General features: G+C 46.1%; 1 long non-coding RNA gene across 8 annotated transcripts in view; it reads right to left on the reverse strand.

Annotated features, from left to right (window-relative positions):
• Nucleotides 1-4,518: 4,518 nt before the first annotated feature.
• The window catches only part of LOC136010343 (uncharacterized), a 136,058-nt gene continuing 123,257 nt past the window's right edge, over nt 4,519-17,319 (reverse strand). For 6 of the 8 annotated variants that reach the window (XR_010610868.1, XR_010610871.1, XR_010610883.1 and 3 more), the window contains 2 exons: nt 10,551-10,639; nt 6,798-9,085 (listed from right to left, as the gene is read on the reverse strand). This is a non-coding gene — a long non-coding RNA (uncharacterized LOC136010343). Of the gene's footprint in view, nt 6,529-6,797; nt 9,086-10,550; nt 10,640-17,319 lie in introns of those variants that run through there. The other 2 variants (XR_010610859.1, XR_010610874.1) reach the window with 2 other exon arrangements.

The following is a 17,319-nucleotide window of genomic DNA, read 5'->3' on the forward strand; positions in this document are numbered from 1 at the left end:
GGCCGTGCGCTTTCCACATGAAGACCCTTTCGGCTGGTGATTACGTGATCCCTTCTCAGTTAAACAGATACACGACTAATGGGAGCATCCCTGGCAGTGTTCAAGGCCAGGCTGGACAGAGCCTTGGGTGACACGGTCTAGAGTGAGGTGTCCCTGCTCATGGCAGGGGGTTGGAACTGGATGATCTCAGGGTCCTTTCCAACCCAAACCATTCTATGATTCTATATACCAGTGAAGAAGACAGAGGAGAGGGGAAGAGAAAGACAGATTTGCTGCCAATAACCAGCCACAACCTTAGAAATGCCCCCAAATGCTCAAAAGTTGCTCCAGTTATTTCCAGCCTGTAGCTATTTCTGAGTTCCCCACATGGAATAATGGGGAAAGTCTAATCACCAGTTTGTTCTCACCAGTACATCTAGGAAAACAGCCCCTGCTAGAGGGATGCTTTGCTGCAGGTTGGTCTCTGTTATTAGCTCCCGGAAAGCTGGATGAAGTACGACAAGCTGGTCAAAGGATGCGCTTCAGGAATGATCTTCATGGGTAAGGAGATCCTGCTGCAACTGGGGACACGACCCACACTTTGACACCCCATCTACGGCCAGTTGTGTTTGAAGAGCTGAAAATTCCAGAGGAAACTTCTTAGAAAGGCCTTGGGAAGATGCCTCTGGTGTTCTGTGGCTCACACTGTGAAGGGTGTAAGAGAGGAGAATGCAAAAAGCTCTCGGGCTGGCAATGAAACCTTTGACAAGATCTCACTTTCAGCATGTCCAGAGAACAGCAACAGGAGATGGGAAGGTTTCCTGTTGCCATCTTTGTATTTCCTCATACCTCATGGATGGATCATTAAACCAGCAGGGTGAGTTCGCTTTCTTTTCAGTTCACACTGACAATTCTCATTGGGAAAACCATCTCCCTTTACCTTCACTCTCAGGCCTGTGTGGCTTTCCAAACCATTTCACCTTTAGACAGACGACCTAAATCAAGACCTTGTGTTACATGTTTTACATACTCTATCTACCAAAGATTGTCTTTTCTCCCAGGAAAAACCTCCAGCTATATAAAAGCACCTAAACACGTAGTATTTCTGTATTGAGCAACTCAGTTCACTAAAGAAACACACTGTTTTCAGTCCTATTAAAGATTGCCTCTGGAGCCTGATGTATAAAAGTCACAAGGAGCAATTCCCCCATCACTATAACCGATTTCAAATGGTGCTAGAAAATATTATTGACTCTGAACACCAAAAGAAATCAGTCATCCTCTAAAGGGGTTACTGAGATCTGCAAGGAGGAAGAGTTAAAATGCTGTATAGTGTTTTACACTGGAGGTTCCCCAGATACTTTGAAGCGTTAATGCATTACCTCTGTGGCATCATTCACTGAAGAGTATTATAAATACTGTTAAAACAAAGGTTTAGGAAGTGAAAACTTTAAACATCAATCATTGGCTACACACAGCTTTTAATAGGGTAAAGCCAATCTGAAACATGGACACCATGACAAACCATTCACGGTCCACTTCTCACACATGCAGGTGCTGGCCATATCCATTAACTACAATGAGCGTATCCAGCCTCAATACTGGTAAGTTGAGTCACACAACATAAATAAGCATATTCAGATCTGCCAAACATGCCACAATGAAAAAGCAAACACGCAGCACGGATGCGGAGAGCATCCAGAACTCTTAGCGCTTAAATTTAACATCATCTGCCTTAAATTCTATTGTGTGTCTTGTATGATACAAGGTATTTACAAGGGAGGTAAAGAACTAACAGAAAATGATCTCTGTAAGGCTGAAACAGGTTTTGAGTTGAAAAGCAAGTGGAGCAAATGGAGTTCTCTTCCTTATCCCTCCCCATAGTGTTTGTACTAGATTTACATTAACATTTATTTGCATTAACATCTTCAGTTCTGTGTTGCAATTCTGTATTACACTTCCTGGCACTGTTCATGTCTTGTAAGCCCTTCTCCATTCTCCAAGCTATGGCTCACCACCTACAAACACTATAAACATGCTGATGCCCAGCAGTATTACAGCAGAGATTCAAAGCATGCATCGCATTGCTCTCCTGAGGGTCACCATGGCCATGGACCCTGCAGTCCCAGCCTGCCGAGGAATGTAGCTTGCTGGTGGAGCCAACTGTCACAGCAGAAGCGCACAAGGACGATCTTCACCTCCTCTTCTTTCCCATCAAGGCCTCTGAGGATCCCTTTGGCTGATGAAGGCAGGCATTCTTCCTCCAAGAACACTGATTTCAAATGGTGCTAGACAATGAATAGTTAAATCTAAACCACCATATGAAACCAGCTTCCTGAGGGAGCTTATTTCCAGCTGGGATGATATTCCTGAAACAATAAATTGGAAATGCCACAGAAGAATACCTATCCATGTTGGGGTTTTTATTCTTCTTACTAAACAGCTGATGCTTTTTTCCTTATGTTTACCCTTGATTTTGGTTTCAGTCATTATTTCTGTTTTCTATTACAGTGCTACCAATAGGAATTGAACTGCTTGCAGCAGCGTGGCTCTGAAGCCTTTAGTCAGACAAGCTTGGACAACATGTACAAGCGCTTCACCAGAAAAGCAGGACCTTCATCCCACTTTTATTACTGTCTTCTATTAACACACTGCATCTGCTGAGCTCTGCCCACCGCCAGACAAATCCATTCGGGAAGCACGGCTCCGAACTCCCTCTAGTGACAGCGAATCGACGTGTGAAAGGTCTCCTGCAAGACGTTAACACAGCTTATTTTTAAAAGCAGCAGCGTGTGACAGAAGCTCCATATTAATGCTGAGATGTTGCATATTCATCCTAAAGGCCAGGCAGAGAGGCTGCAAACAGCCCACCTGCCTCTCCTCACCGAGGTGGTATTTGCAATGTGAGAGAAAAGCATGTGCCCAAAGCCTAACGTTAGGGATTGCATTAATTGCAGACTCTCCAGATTTGGCACTTACCACCTGGTCCCAGCACCACTTCCAAGAAGTCTGACACAGGCTTTTTTCCTGGAAGTCTGCTACTGAAACAATTTGCTCCCTTCAAACAGATGTATTTTTCTTGTGGATAACCTCCCTGCGACTCCTCATCGGAGCTGGCAGCACAAACACACCCCGATCGCATCTGCAGAACAAGCCAGTGCCGAGTGTCTGCGCAGGCTGCGGGGCTCAGGGTGACATGTTCTGTACATCCCAGCCTCCCAGCAAGGAACACAGCACCAGGAGCAGCGCTGCACAACAGGCACGGTGTGTGTCACCATGGCAAGGGGGGGGCACAAGGAGACTATGTGCCCCAGGAGGGTGTCCAACACCACTGCTTGAAGGAAAACAACCAAACCGAGTAGGCTGAGCCTCTGAACACGGGCAGTCGCTTCAGTTACTGGAAGAGCTCTGACCATGCCAGGCCACATCAGCGCTGGATTTAGTCTGCAGCTGTTATGTCCAGAAAGTATCTGCGTGGAGCCGAGCAGTCAGGAAGCAGCTTGGCTGGGAGCAGCAGGGCTGAGCTGTGCTCGTGCCCATCTCCCAGGCTCTGTCCCCAGCAGACAGCTCGCTGGGGATATGCCACAAGGAGCACTAATGCTTTAGTGTGGTTAAAATAAAGCAGCTTTAAAGTGCGGGCAGGACTGAACTGTTTCCTCCAGCCATTCAAGAGCCTCACACCTAACCTTGCTGGAGTGTGCTCAAGAAGAGTGAAGCACCTTACTTTTTCCCTCTCACACTCAGTGTGCACCAGTGTTGCACCTGCCCCTGGAAGCCCTGTGAAGGCTGATTTTAGTTGATTACAACCATCACCCAAGATGAACCCCTCTGCGGTCTCCTAAAGACAGCCAAACATCCTCAAACTCCTCTTCAGGGTGCAGAAACCATGTGAAAAACCTAACTCTGGAGGTTTCATTAGCTCCAGAGCTCCCCTTCCATTTATGACAATGATAGTAAAAACAACCAGCTTAGACTAGAAACCCCACTGCTAGATGGCTGAAGATAGAGGAGAGAGATCTCAAACTAGTGTGGACAGTTCCCATGAGGGTATCTGTCAACAGCACAGCTACCACATGCCTCTCCAAGAAAATCTTCAAGAGAACATCCAAGAAACCTGAGATCCATCTGGGAAACCAGGAAAGCAACGACACTTCCCCACCAGCATCTTCCCTGGACAAGACAAGGCTAAATCATGCTGCTCCATCTGCTCCTGTGCAGCTGCATATGTGGGGCACATTGGATCTGAAGCCAGGGTCCAGCTGTACGGATCTGTCTTTGCCACAAGCCCTAGAAGGGGTGCGGACAACAGCATCTCTGAGTATGCAGGGAGCAAATCCTTCCGTTTAGTATCATTTGCACTTTTGAAGAAAGCTTCTTTCAAAACTTGTAATAACCCTGCATGTTTCTAGAACATAGATAATGAGAAACACTCTCACTTTAGGGCTGTAAACTGTCATTTCTAAATTGCAAAAGCAAATGAACTGCAGATAGAGAGCTATTGTACTTCTCTGAGATGCCTCCTCCTAATTAGGTCCTGGAAGTCTTAGAAGATGAATTCAGATCTTGAACTGCTCTGTCCTTCCTTCATTTAATGATGAGAAAAGCTGAGAGCAATTTCCTTGTTTAACTGGAAGGGAAGAAGAGGAACAGCGGAGATAATGTCTTTATATTTATGTAAGAGCTTGGGAAACAGCAAGAATTCACAGACTTAGATACAAGTTTTTGCTCCCAATTACGTTTGTGTGCCTGTAGTTATATCTAACACTGCTCTGTGATCTTCCAGAGATGACATAGCAGTGACTTAAACCCTCATCTTAAATCCTTCATAATTCACATGATTTTATTTGACATTGATGGGATTACTTACACGAGTCAAGTTTTATCTGTGATTAAACCACTGTGAGATTAGAGTTTACGGTGGCTTAGTTTTGCTGTTGAATAATTCTCATGATTCACAGGTGGTTTTGCTGCACGCAAATGCCTACCAGGTAACCAGCCCTCTCTCTTCCAGCGATGAATCCCTGCTGTTAAGCACTTGGAATAATATGTAACTGTGATCCCACCTTTAACTGCAAATGACAACTGTGGGCACTTTATCATGTTAATCAGGGGTAATCAGAGAGAACATCTATTGGTCGCAAAGTAGAAAGACTCCCAACGGGAATAATGATCCTGTAGGAAACCCGTAGAAAGTGAAGTCTTACTGCTTCCTTTCCATGCTCTGCCATAACAGAAGCTGCCTAAATGGGTTTTGTTAGAGCTTTACTTATGACAGCTTTACAATCCATCTCTGACAGGCTAAAAGACCCAGTCAGCCTGCAATTTGCTGACAATAGCCCGCGAGTAGGTTACGTCTGACAAACCAGTCCACTTATTGTAACTTCTGAAATTCGTTTTTCTTCTCCTTTAATAACACGTGGAGCCGAGGGGAGATGACAGACTGACATCTCTGCAGAGAGCCTCTGCTGCAGGGGCACGGCTCTAGCATGGGAAGTGCCCGTGTGAACATCCTGCTGAACCACGTATCTCATTTATGAGCTGCTGCAGACACCCAATAGCACGACGAAGATGGAGGAGCCATTGAGATATTATCTGTCAGCTGAAAAAGCAATTAATACTGACTGCAGTGAGGAAGAACTGCCTACCAAGACAGAAACGGAGGCTGTGAAGTCAGCTACAGATGTCTTCAAGGGATTTCTTTGCTTGGTCATTTTCAACTTGGAACTTAAAACCGCAGCTATTGGGGAAAAGCTGCTTCATCCTTGAGTTTTCTGCACCATCAATCCCCCAGCGTTTTCACCACCAGCTTAATGAATTCCAACTATCAAGAGAGCTCATCCGCTCTGTAATTTGTCTGGGTTTTTTTCTGTTGTTCCCTTCACTAAACAAGCAGGAAAAGTGTTTTTAATTTGCAAGGCTGAATAAATACCTCCTGCGTTTGCCAGGACTTTATTGACATTCATGGCTGTCCACAAAGCTGACTGACTGCTCACAGACATGGCTTAACTCCTGAAGGAGAAAAAAAACCCCAAACCTGCCCAAGCAAGATGCTAATCCTTCTTAATAAAACGAAATGAAATGAAAAGCAGTAGTTCAATAAATAAGACTGTGGATAGTGAAACCCCTTCATCCAGGGTATGGTCCCAGAGCAGATCTCTGTTGACAGCAACATCACTTAACACTGGGACACCCTCCAGCGTTCGCTGCTGCCTCTGATGCTGCAGTTAGTGTCACCTTCAGTTCTACTGACACAACTGCCCAGGGGCTGTGCTGTGCGCAAGGTCATCCAAATCATTCTAATTCAAAAGAGAAACCTCACAAGTGCTTCTTTTCTTGACTGAGGCTATTTGCAGTCATCTGGTTTTCCACACAGTCAGGGAAGAGACAGCACCGCATTGCTGCTGAGCTGGAAATGAATGGCTGGGAATAGGCAGAAACTTATTAAGCTGGCACTAGCAAAAGACATGAACTGTGGAATTACACCTTGGATAGCATCAAATCCCATCTCTCTTGCTCAGCTGGTCATGAGGAGTTGAGATGAGTTTCAGCCTGCAATGACACACAGCTCTTGAACTTTCACGAGAAAATCAATACACCTAACTTATAGAATCATAGAATAGTTCGGGTTGGAAAGGACCTCAAGATCATCCAGTTCCAACCCCCCTGCCATAGGCAGGGACACCTCACACTAAACCATCCCACCCAAGGCTTCATCCAACCTGGCCTTGAACACCGCCAGGGATGGAGCACTCACAACCTCCCTGGGCAACCCATTCCAGTGCCTCAGCACCCTAACAGGAAAGAATTTCCTCCTTATATCCAATTTAAACTTCCCCTGTTTAAGCTTTAACCCGTTACCCCTTGTCCTGTCACTACAGTCCCTGACGAAGAGTCCCTCCCCAGCATCCCTATAGGCCCCCTTCAGATACTGGAAGGCTGCTATGAGGTCCCCACGCAGCCTTGGAGATTCTTCCTCAAGTTTTACTTGGGTTTTATGAAAGACCCAGCTTTCCCAACATCTTCCACTAAAGGTTTTCTCACCAAACAATTCTGTCATCTTCAAATCGACAACGTGCAAGAAACGGTCGAAGCCTCCCCGGATGGAATTCAGTATGATCAGAAGGTCTGCGGTGGCTTCACATGAACCGGTAAGAAAAGACACTTGGGTCGTCTGGGATGAAATGAATGACATGACAAACCACCGCTGTTGGGACTTGCTACGCTGATGATGGTACTTCACACATCTCTTTCCTTCTGTGCTTTGTTTAGGTGGACTGAAAAGAGCTACCGAGTTAGAGATGTGGGGAATGTTCCTCTGGAACAAGCAAACAGCCCTCAAAGGAAGCCAGGCTGAGAGAGTTGGGGTTGTTCAACCTGGAGAAGGCTCCTTAAGGGGAGACCTTGTTGTGTGGTCTTTCAGTTCTTAAAAGGGGTCTGTAAGAAAGATGGGGAGAGACTTTTTAGCAGGGCCTGTTGTGACAGGATGAGGGCTCACGGTTTTACACTAAAAGAGGGGAGATTCAGGCTGGATGTGAGGAAAAATTCTCTACAATGAGGGTGGTGAAACACTGGCACAGGTTGCCCAGAGAGGAGGTGGATGCCCCATCCCTGGGGACATTCAAGGCCAGGCTGGATGTGGTTCTGGGCAACCTGGTCTAGTTGAAGATGTCCCTGCTCATTGCAGGAGGCTGGAACTAAATGAGCATTGAAAGTCCCTTCCAACCCAAACTCTTCTGTGATTCTCTGAGTTCCCACTGCTGCAACATCCCATTATGTATGCACAATAAACTGATCTTTTTAATTTCAGAAGCTTCTGAAAGCTTCCAGCAGGAAAGCTCTCATGGGTACAAGGTATTAGAACATCAGCTGATGCCAGGGAGGGACACAGATGTGCTGTACCTCAGACAAAACAGCCTCCATAAGGTACAATTTTCCCTGTGTACTTCTGAACAATTCATTATCAACAGGTTTGTCCTCAGAATCTGGAAGACAAAAATACCAGAAGCTGTTTGAATCAGTCCCCTCTTCGAGTTGTTCTACAAAGAGGTGAATTAAAACACAACTTTGGAATGATTCTTTTTCTCCAGTCTCTTAAAACAGGTTTTTAGCCAGTTACAGCTCCTCACAATCTGAACTAATGTCAGTGCATTTATAGTCAAAACAGGCCATCAAGTTTTACCATGAACCCCACCACTACAACAGAGTTATCCTGCCCCTGTGGAAGGAGTAATTTTCAATCAGAGCTTCAAAATCCATGGCAAGAAATTGCTGTTTCTGTTTCATACAGAGGTGTATGTGCAGATACTCCTTGTAGACATCCAAACGGTCTACAAACCTCTTGGTAGACCCTGAGGTGCGGTACACTTAGGCACTAATGCCATGGCAGCGGTGAGTCCCCATGCCATGAGGGGATAATTCTTTGTGGAGGAAGGAGCTGTGAAGAGCAGGTGGCAGAGGATCACGGAGTGCGTAGAGCAACATCCCTGACGTATAAGTTGTGTCAGATTTACTCCGAGCTCTGTTCTGAAACTGCTTCAGGCTGATTTGGGGGATTATTAGGGAACAGAACTCCTAAAAATAGAAAAGCAGGCTTAATAACTCCGGCAAAAAACACCATCATGTTTTCGTGACAAAGGCTTCGGTGTATGAATTATGCATCACTGAAAACTGACTTCAGTTCACATGCAAGGAGGGAGAGCTCAGCGCATCCAAATTCAAGCACAACAGCGCAAGCTGCACTGCAGGGAATTACACGCAGTCCTGTACAAACAGCATCCATTGGAGTATCTCTGCTGTTTAAAAGCCTGAGTATCATTTTGTGGTGTTTGGGAGAATCTGAGGCGGAAACCAGCAAAATAACCTGCTCACTTCTTGAAATCAGCCTCCATCGAATACTGAACAGGCTACTGAAGCCATAAGGAAGCAGGAGTAGTCTGGCTTCAGCCTCGCCGCTATTTCTGTCCATGTTCCTCGCTGTGCCCATCACCATAGCAGCTGACTGCTCTTCTGTCAAACACCAATCTTTGGGACAACAGAGGCAGGAACACAGAGGGTTTTTTCCCCCCAAGGGGATCATGATTTGCTGCATAAGCCAGCAGATGTTACCCTGCAAAAGTCATACAGGACAACCGTCATGAACAACAGCAATTCCTTGTCGTTTTCTAAGCTATGTTAGCACAGAAGCCACCCACAACAAAACTCGCTGCTGCTTGTCTATGTCTTAACACTCTAAAGCCATTTATGTTTTCATTCCCACTGCTGTCTTACATATGCAAGAGTATCTCACAGGGATCTGGGAGAAAACTGATCGTCATTTAGGAAAGAAAGAAAAAATTTCTTCAGCTTGAAATACTTCTTCTGACTTAAAGCTTTTGCAATCTGAAGGATGAGCATCCTTTTTAGAAACCACCCTGGCAATGCAGTGTTATATAAATTTCAACAGAAGCACTAATCCCAGTGCTGAACAGAAATGCCCCTGTTATGGCGCACTCCCAAACCAGACCTGCTGTTCGTGTCCTTGCGCCATGCATTGTATCACATCCACTTCTGGCTCTACAAAGTGAGCTCTTAAAACCAGGCGCCTGTAACTGTTTTGCCTCTCTGCTTATCTGGATTCATTTTTATCACTACATAAATGATGGTGTAAGTTTGTCAAAGGGTGAAAGGTGACCTGGAAAGAATTGGTCTTGCATATAGCTTAAAAATAACGATAAACACATATGAAAATTCAAATACTGACTGCTTTGAAAGTCTCCACAATGACTGAAAAGGTAGGGGACTTAAACTGATCACATAGACAATACAGACAGCAATTAAGAGAGGTAGACTGAGGGACCTGGGGGGTTCAGTCTGGAGAAGGCTCAGGGGGGACCTGATGGCTCCCTACAAGTGCCTGAGAGGAGGATGGAGCCAGGAGGGGCTGGGCTCTGCTCCCAAGGAACAAGGGATGGGACAAGAGGAACCGGCCTCAAGCTGCACCAGGGCAGGTTTAGATGGAGCTGAGGAGCAATTCCTGCCCCAGAGGGTGCTCAGGCATTGGAACAGGCTGCCCAGGGCAGGGCTGCAGGCACCGGCCCTGTGAGTGCTCACACAGCGTGGAGACGAGGCCTCAGTGCCATGGGGCAGCGGTGGCCTTGGCAGTGCTGGGGAACTGGTGGACTTGATGAGTTGAAGGGCTTTTCCAGCCGGATTCTATGATTCTAAATGTGATTGTTTTTAAGGCCATATGAATTCCCACGCCTCACAAACAGACTGCAGAGGAGCCTTTAGCTGAAGACAAAATACTCTTCACTCCTCCCATCGTCTATGACACTGCAAAAAACACCCCAAACCCAAGCCAGAAATATTTACAGAGCAAAACAAAGCACCCTTGAACTCCTCTCTGCTGTGCTGAAGCAGCAAAGAATCAAAAATGAAATCTTACAAGATAACCACTTCCTACACTCTGGTGCTGCAGGGCGACAAACATAATATATGCCAGCTCTATTGACACAACATACTGCACAGCGGGAATCATAATCAATGCAGAGAGAGAATATTCCATCAATTTACTGGAAACAGCAATTATTTACCTTTCAGTTTGCATATATTTATAAACAGGTTTTCCTCTCAAACAATATGTTCCTTTGGCATACACGAGGTTCTCTCATGAGATCAGCACCTGGAATTTATAAAGTGGTATATTTAAATGTCTCATTTGCCTAATATGCGTGTAACACCATTTTTGTAATGCTTCCCATAGAATCCCAGCCTGGTTTGTGTTGGAAAGGACCTTAAAGCTCATCCACTTCCAACCCCTGCCATGGGCAGGGACCCCTTCCACTGGAGCAGCTTGCTCCAAGCCCCTGTGTCCAACCTGGCCTTGAGCACTGCCAGGGATGGGGCAGCCACAGCTTCTCCCGGCAAAGATCTCTGTAAATCTTTACCTATAGATTTCAGGGACTGACCAATGGCCCGTAAATTGTGCCAGAGACTGGAAAGACCAGGAGATGAGAAGGATCTTCACTGCACATTGGGCAAGGCACATCTGGATCAACTGGCAGCACTGGCATTGATTACATCCACCCGACCATGCACAGCTTTTGAGTACTTATTGATCCTTACTCCCGAACCCCTTTTACTACTCAGTTCATGTATCTGATTACTGTTACAGGGCAAACACATCATAAGGATGAAAACAGGGTGCTGAGGCGCTGGCACAGGGTGCCCAGAGAAGCTGTGGCTGCCCCATCCCTGGCAGTGCTCAAGGCCAGGTTGGACACAGGGGCTTGGAGCAAGCTGCTCCAGTGGAAGGGGTCCCTGCCCGTGGCAGGGGTTGGAACTGGGTGAGCTTTAAGGTCCCTTCCAACCCAAAGCATTCTGTGAGTCTGATTTACTTTCCCAGGTACTCCTAAGGGAAGCACTGTAAAACCACTGTAGCAGGACAGAGTCCCTGCCGCGGACCAAGACGCTGTTCTAGGAGCTTTATATAAAACAGGATGAAAGGAGTTTGGTTTCTAGTTTACTGCCTCAGGCAGGGAAGAATGAAGAGACATAAAAAAAAGAGCAAGCATAAGGAATAATGAGACAATAAAATCTGATCTAAAGGCAGATGAACAGCCTGATGGCCCATCTCGGCATCACTGCAAGGTCTAGCTTTGAAATAGAGGCCTAAATAAAGGTATTTTTACGGCAATTACAAAGGGTTGGCACAGGAGAAAGCTCTTTTCTGCTGAAAGTGTTCAGCGCTGCAGCTGACTGCCATCAATTCACATGTGTGCAGGTTAGGCACACATCTCAGATGAGAAATAAAGTGGTGCACAGAGGTGCAAATATGACACTTGATTGCGCAGGGGTCAGATCTGTGCTTGCAGAGGAAATCTGGCAGAGAAGATGCAGAATGTGCACAGAATGTTACTGGGTACAAACCATGCACAAAGATCACAAACTCCTGGAATTACAGACATCCAGTCAGGATGGAATCTCGAGCTGAACAATATGATTGATGGTGTGGAATGTTTGTCCAGTGTAAAAAAGATAAGGATTAAGAGCTAGTGCTGACAGTTGGCTAAGAAAAAGCAATTGGAAACGTCAAAGCTTCCAAGGAATTCAGCCTGGAAGTGATGCAGGATGGAATCACAAAGAACCCCAAGCTGCAAATGAAGGGTGTAACTTCCTAAATGTGGCCATTACCAGCCTAAGGGAAACTAAACCCATAGAAACCCCTAATGATACAGTGAAGAAGAGGGCTGGCTCTTTATTCTGCCAGCATTCGAGGTTTCCTATTCACAACAGTCATGATTAAATTAATTCATCAATTACTAAATGAGCTCAGTTAGTTCACGGTGTGTAATTAATCTATTCCACTCTGTTAACAGGCACATCCTGGTGTTGCTCTGTAGTATCTTGTGAGTTCCATTTAATTTATTGGACGTGATGAGAAAAGAGGCACTTGAAGGCAGGAAAAGAAACTGTAACCGAGACAGATGCAAAACTGACTGAGATAATGCACATCGAATCACAGAATGGTTTGGGTTGGAAAGGACCTTAAGATTATCCAGTTCCAACCCCCTGCCATGGGCAGGGACACCTCCCACTAAACCACGGCACCCAAGGCTCTGTCCAGCCCAGCCCTGAACACTGCCAGGGATGGGGCATTCATTTCTCTGGGCAACCCATTCCAGTGCCTCAGCACCCTCACGGTAAAGAACTTCTTCCTTATATCCAGTCTAAACTTCCTCTGTTTCAGTCTGAACCCATTACCCCTTGTCCTATCACTACAGTCACTTACGAAGAGATAACATAATGCTCTTCCAGTGTTTAAAGGGTGGCTACAAAGAAGACAGAGACTTGCTTTTGACAAGGAGTCACATGGGAAAAATAATGGGCACAAGTTACTCCTGGGGAGATTCCAGCTGGACGCAAGAGGAAAACTGTTCACACTGAGAACAATCAGCCATTGGAATAATCTCCCCAGGGAAGTTGTGGATTCCCCAGCGTTGGACGCTGTTCAGACTCATCCGGACAGGGTGCTGGGACATCTAGTCTAGGTCATGCTTTGCCTGGAAAAGCTGGACCAGATGATCCGTGAGGTCCCTTCCAACCTGGGGTTTTAGGACTCCATGATAAATAGCAGTAAGTACGCATCAGCCAGGTCTGCTCCCTGCTCAGCAGGGCTGGCCATTCAGCACTAAGAGCATTGTGGTTAAAACAGGTCTGAGATGACGGATGCAGGAATGTGACATCTGCCAGCCCATGATGGTGTCCCCACAGCCACTTCCCTGCAGCTGGGCTTTCATTCTATACTCCCCCCTTTCAGTCCATTGCAAATAGTTTCATCGAGAGATTAATTTTTCATGGAACTACTTTGGATTCCTTTGTGGTTTCAGCACCAGCCAACGAAATTCACTCCAACTTACCCCACAACTGTCTAGTGCAGCAACTGGGGAGGTTAAAAGGCCAAAACGGTCAAAGTGATGACTGGGGTAATAAAGTATGTGCTATGTAATGCCAGCTGCAAAGGTCCTGACAAAGTAAGGTTGAATAAAAAGAGGACTCCTTAAATGTAAAACCTGACAGTTGTTTGAATGCAGTAGGTACATAGGTCTGCATAGGATCTACCTTGAGCAGCTTCGCTTGGGCACAAGCGGTGAAGGAGACACACACCTACCCAAGAGAGAAATCAGCTGAACCAGAACGTTAAGACTACTCAAAGTCCTCAGTAGCAGGAAAATGAAGTTAGATTTCCATCAATAGCAAGCCATAACATTCTTCTTGCACCAGCACAGAACACACGACTGGAGCTCTGGGGAAGCCCCATCCTTCACCCCAAGGGTGATGCAGCACTGAGCAGACTGCAGACATCTGCTTCTCCAGTGCCCTTTGCCACCAGTGGGAGGCTGCAGGCACCGGACACGTGGCCTGCCTTTGTTTTGCCCAAATTTGGCAGAATTTAGGTGCCCGGAGTCAGAAATGATAAAACTCTCTACTCTGTTACTGCCTGAGCAGCAGCATGTCATTAGAGCCTGGCATTACCTGCTGCTCATGGTCCTGCATGGAGTGAGGGAACCTACTTCTCACCTAGATTCTGCTGCAATCCATTCAGGCAAAAAGCAGACTCAACACCATATAAACCCCCTGAAAGAACCCAAAACCCACCAACATCCATGCCAGCACTAGAGCTCTTTCCAGAACAAGGGTGCACAGCAGCACTGGTGCTCACTGCCATTGGAGTCAATGAAGCACTAACCCAGGAAGCAGAAGAGCTCCTTTTCATGTCTTCTCAGCCTTTAGCTTCACACAACCCTGGAAAACCAAAGCAGCACAGATCCAACACATGGGCTTCCAACACATCCCCTTCAATGGTCACACTGTTCTGGGTAGAACCGCCTGTGCTCACTGCCTTGTATATGCATATCCTCAGAATACTGATGCCCAAACTGTGGTCCAGTGCCCCACAAACGAGGTCCCTCTGAAGTGCTTCCATTTGTGCTGGTTATTTTGATGCCAAAATAATGCTAACTCATCACATCCACACTCCTGCCACCGTTTCTAATACCAGAAGTGCCCCCTAAGCCTTTACAGCCTCAATCTGTCCCATACTGCTGGAAACTCGAGCTCTGCTCTATGATCCAGCACTTCCACAGCACTTCCCAATTCTGGCTCAGGCAGTGAGTCCCACACCCAAGGGCAAAAATCCAGCACAGAATCATAAACTGGGCATCTATGTGCTTGAAAAAAGAACTCCAAACCAGCTCACAACTGGGTATTTCAAAAGAGAACGAACGCTGCATGCATAAGCGGAGACAGGCAAGCATCTCTCTGATGTGCAGGTTAAAATATACTATTTTTCCTGTGTTACCGCTGTATTTTCATGGAAAAATGGTAATATTCTGGATTGAAGTCTGTATAAGGGGGAAAAAAACCAATAATTAAAAGAATTTTGGAAGTGCTTACATGGATAGGGACCCAGAGAGGCGACAAAACTGATTCAGCACGGAAATAAGACAAGGAATGACTGATGCTGTCTGAGGTACTGTGATTTAAGCAGAACTGCTACGGTGGCTCTTGAATTCTATTACTAATCATTATATCACACTTCACAGATTCCTTACGGATTTCCCTCCTAACAGCCCCTCCTTCAGCTGCATGTTTTGCAAAACGAATGACAGGAACTTATGCCACAAGGGAGCAATTGTGTCAGGGGGTTGGTGAGGAATATATGCCCCTGCGTTCCCAATCTGGAGCAGTCTTGTGTTTGCTGTATTCTCTTACATCAAACTGGAACAGCACTCATCCTGCTTTCAAAGACTATAAAAGTTACATTAGGTTTCAAGTTGAGATGAGGATAATGTGTGTCCTGTCTGGATGTGACAAGATAGGCTAAAATAGCTGAAATAAGTAAATATGCAAAGTGCACTGTACAGACCTATCCAAGAATGCAGACACAAAGCAGGAAGTCAGGAGTCTGCCAGACAGATTATGAAACTGTGAAAGTTCATTTCAAGCTGTACAATTAAGCCCACATAACAAATAGTTCTTTTTCTTCTCTGTAAGTCTACCTCCCTCATTTTCAGTGTCAGTATTACCCATGCATTGCCTTGTACCATTGCCCGTAAGTACGAAAACCTTACTTTAAATCTCATCTCTTTAGTACCCCAGATACGGTGAATGGAGGGGAAGGATTTCCTACTATCAAACCAATCGGTTTTCTCCTCAAATCACTGCACACTAAAAGCGAGCTGCCGAGCAGATCTGCTGTATCACTCCTCCATCGCCACCAGCACTCTGCTCTCTGCAACACCCTGTGGGGAAGGCTTCCAACACACTGTGAGTCCTGCACAGCTCCGCCTCTGACCCTTCCTGTCAGAGGCTCCTGAGCAATGGGCTTTATCTCATTAATTCAATGGTTTTTAGGAAACTACTTTCTCCTGCCAGTTTTGAAACCCAGAGGAATTTTCTAGATGTGCAGTGACAGCGCATGAGTAATAGCTCCCTCATTAAACTACCAGGGAGTCATAAAACAAAACAAATTGTTCAGCTTCCCAGTGTTTTTCCGATTTGCTTTCCCTTTCCAAGCCCTGTAGTGCTCACAAACATCCCAACTATCTAAGTGACATCATTTAGAGTCAGAATCCTTAAAGGAAACAACATGTCCTTAGCATGTTGCTCAATCCTCTGGTATTATTGCACTCATTCAGTCTTGCTCCGGGGCACTTTCAAGCTGTTTTGATTTTGGAAATTGAGTGCTAGTTGTGCCCACATGGAATGTGTGTCCCCAATGTCCATCATCATCAAAAGCTCTTCTGGTGCCAGAGAGGGAGCTGTGCTAGGTTTGCTGCTGCCTGGCAGCACTGGGTATGTCTCTTGTCTTCATGCCAAATGCTCTTAGTGCCCAGACGCAGGGTGGTACAGGGCAGGAAGCTGTGATGATGTGGAAGATGAGAACAAACCCTGCTCTCCCACCACGGCAGGGCTTTGCATCTGCTGCCACAGCAGCCATGTGTACTGTTCCTCCTGAGCTTGAAACAGGGTCCTCCGTAAAGAAATGAGAGATGCAGCCCGAACCTGTGAATACAGCTTTGCTTTATGCTTGCTGCAGGGCAGGCTCAAGTTAAGACATCATTCTGCACCTATTCAAAACAGAGGGGTGTAGCTGTGTTCCTAGTAACAAATGACAGGACAAGAGGAAACAGCCTCAAGCTGTGCCACGGGAGGCTTAGACTGGAAATTAGGAACAGTTTCTTCCCTGAAAGGGTGGTCAGGCACTGGAACAGGATGTCCAGGGAATAGGTGGACTCACTGCCCTGGAAGTGTTAAAAACCCACGTAGATGAAGCCCTTAGTGACATGGGTTAGGGGCTTTAAGCAACCTGGTCTACTGGAAGGTGTCCCTGCCCACAGCAGGGGATTGGAACTGGATGACCTGAAGGTCCTTGCCAGCCCAAACCATTCCATGATTCTAAGTCTCCTGCATTTCTGTTCACAATGAACCAGCCTGTATTCAGCGCTGACGCAGACGTAAATCCCTGCCCAACATAGTACCTACCACTTCAGAAGCTAAATCCTACAGATGTCATTTTGTACCGACCTCCATCACTCAGAGTACAGATGGAGTACAGTAACATCAACAGCAAAGATGAGAACAGTCCCACATTCGTAACAACAGAAGGAAAAAACACCCAACAAAGCAGAACAAGATGCCAAACTCTACCCTGATTGATGAACAGGTTTGGGAGTATTTGTATTTAACATACATTTTGGTAAGACTGCGGAAACGCTACGAAACTACCATAGCTGTTACAAAAACCCTTTCAAAGTGCACTTGTAACCCCCACATTACAGATAGCAAAGGAAAGACTGA

The sequence above is a fragment of the Lathamus discolor genome, chromosome 1, assembly GCF_037157495.1.
Source record: "Lathamus discolor isolate bLatDis1 chromosome 1, bLatDis1.hap1, whole genome shotgun sequence".
Classification (NCBI taxonomy): Eukaryota; Metazoa; Chordata; class Aves; order Psittaciformes; family Psittacidae; genus Lathamus; species Lathamus discolor.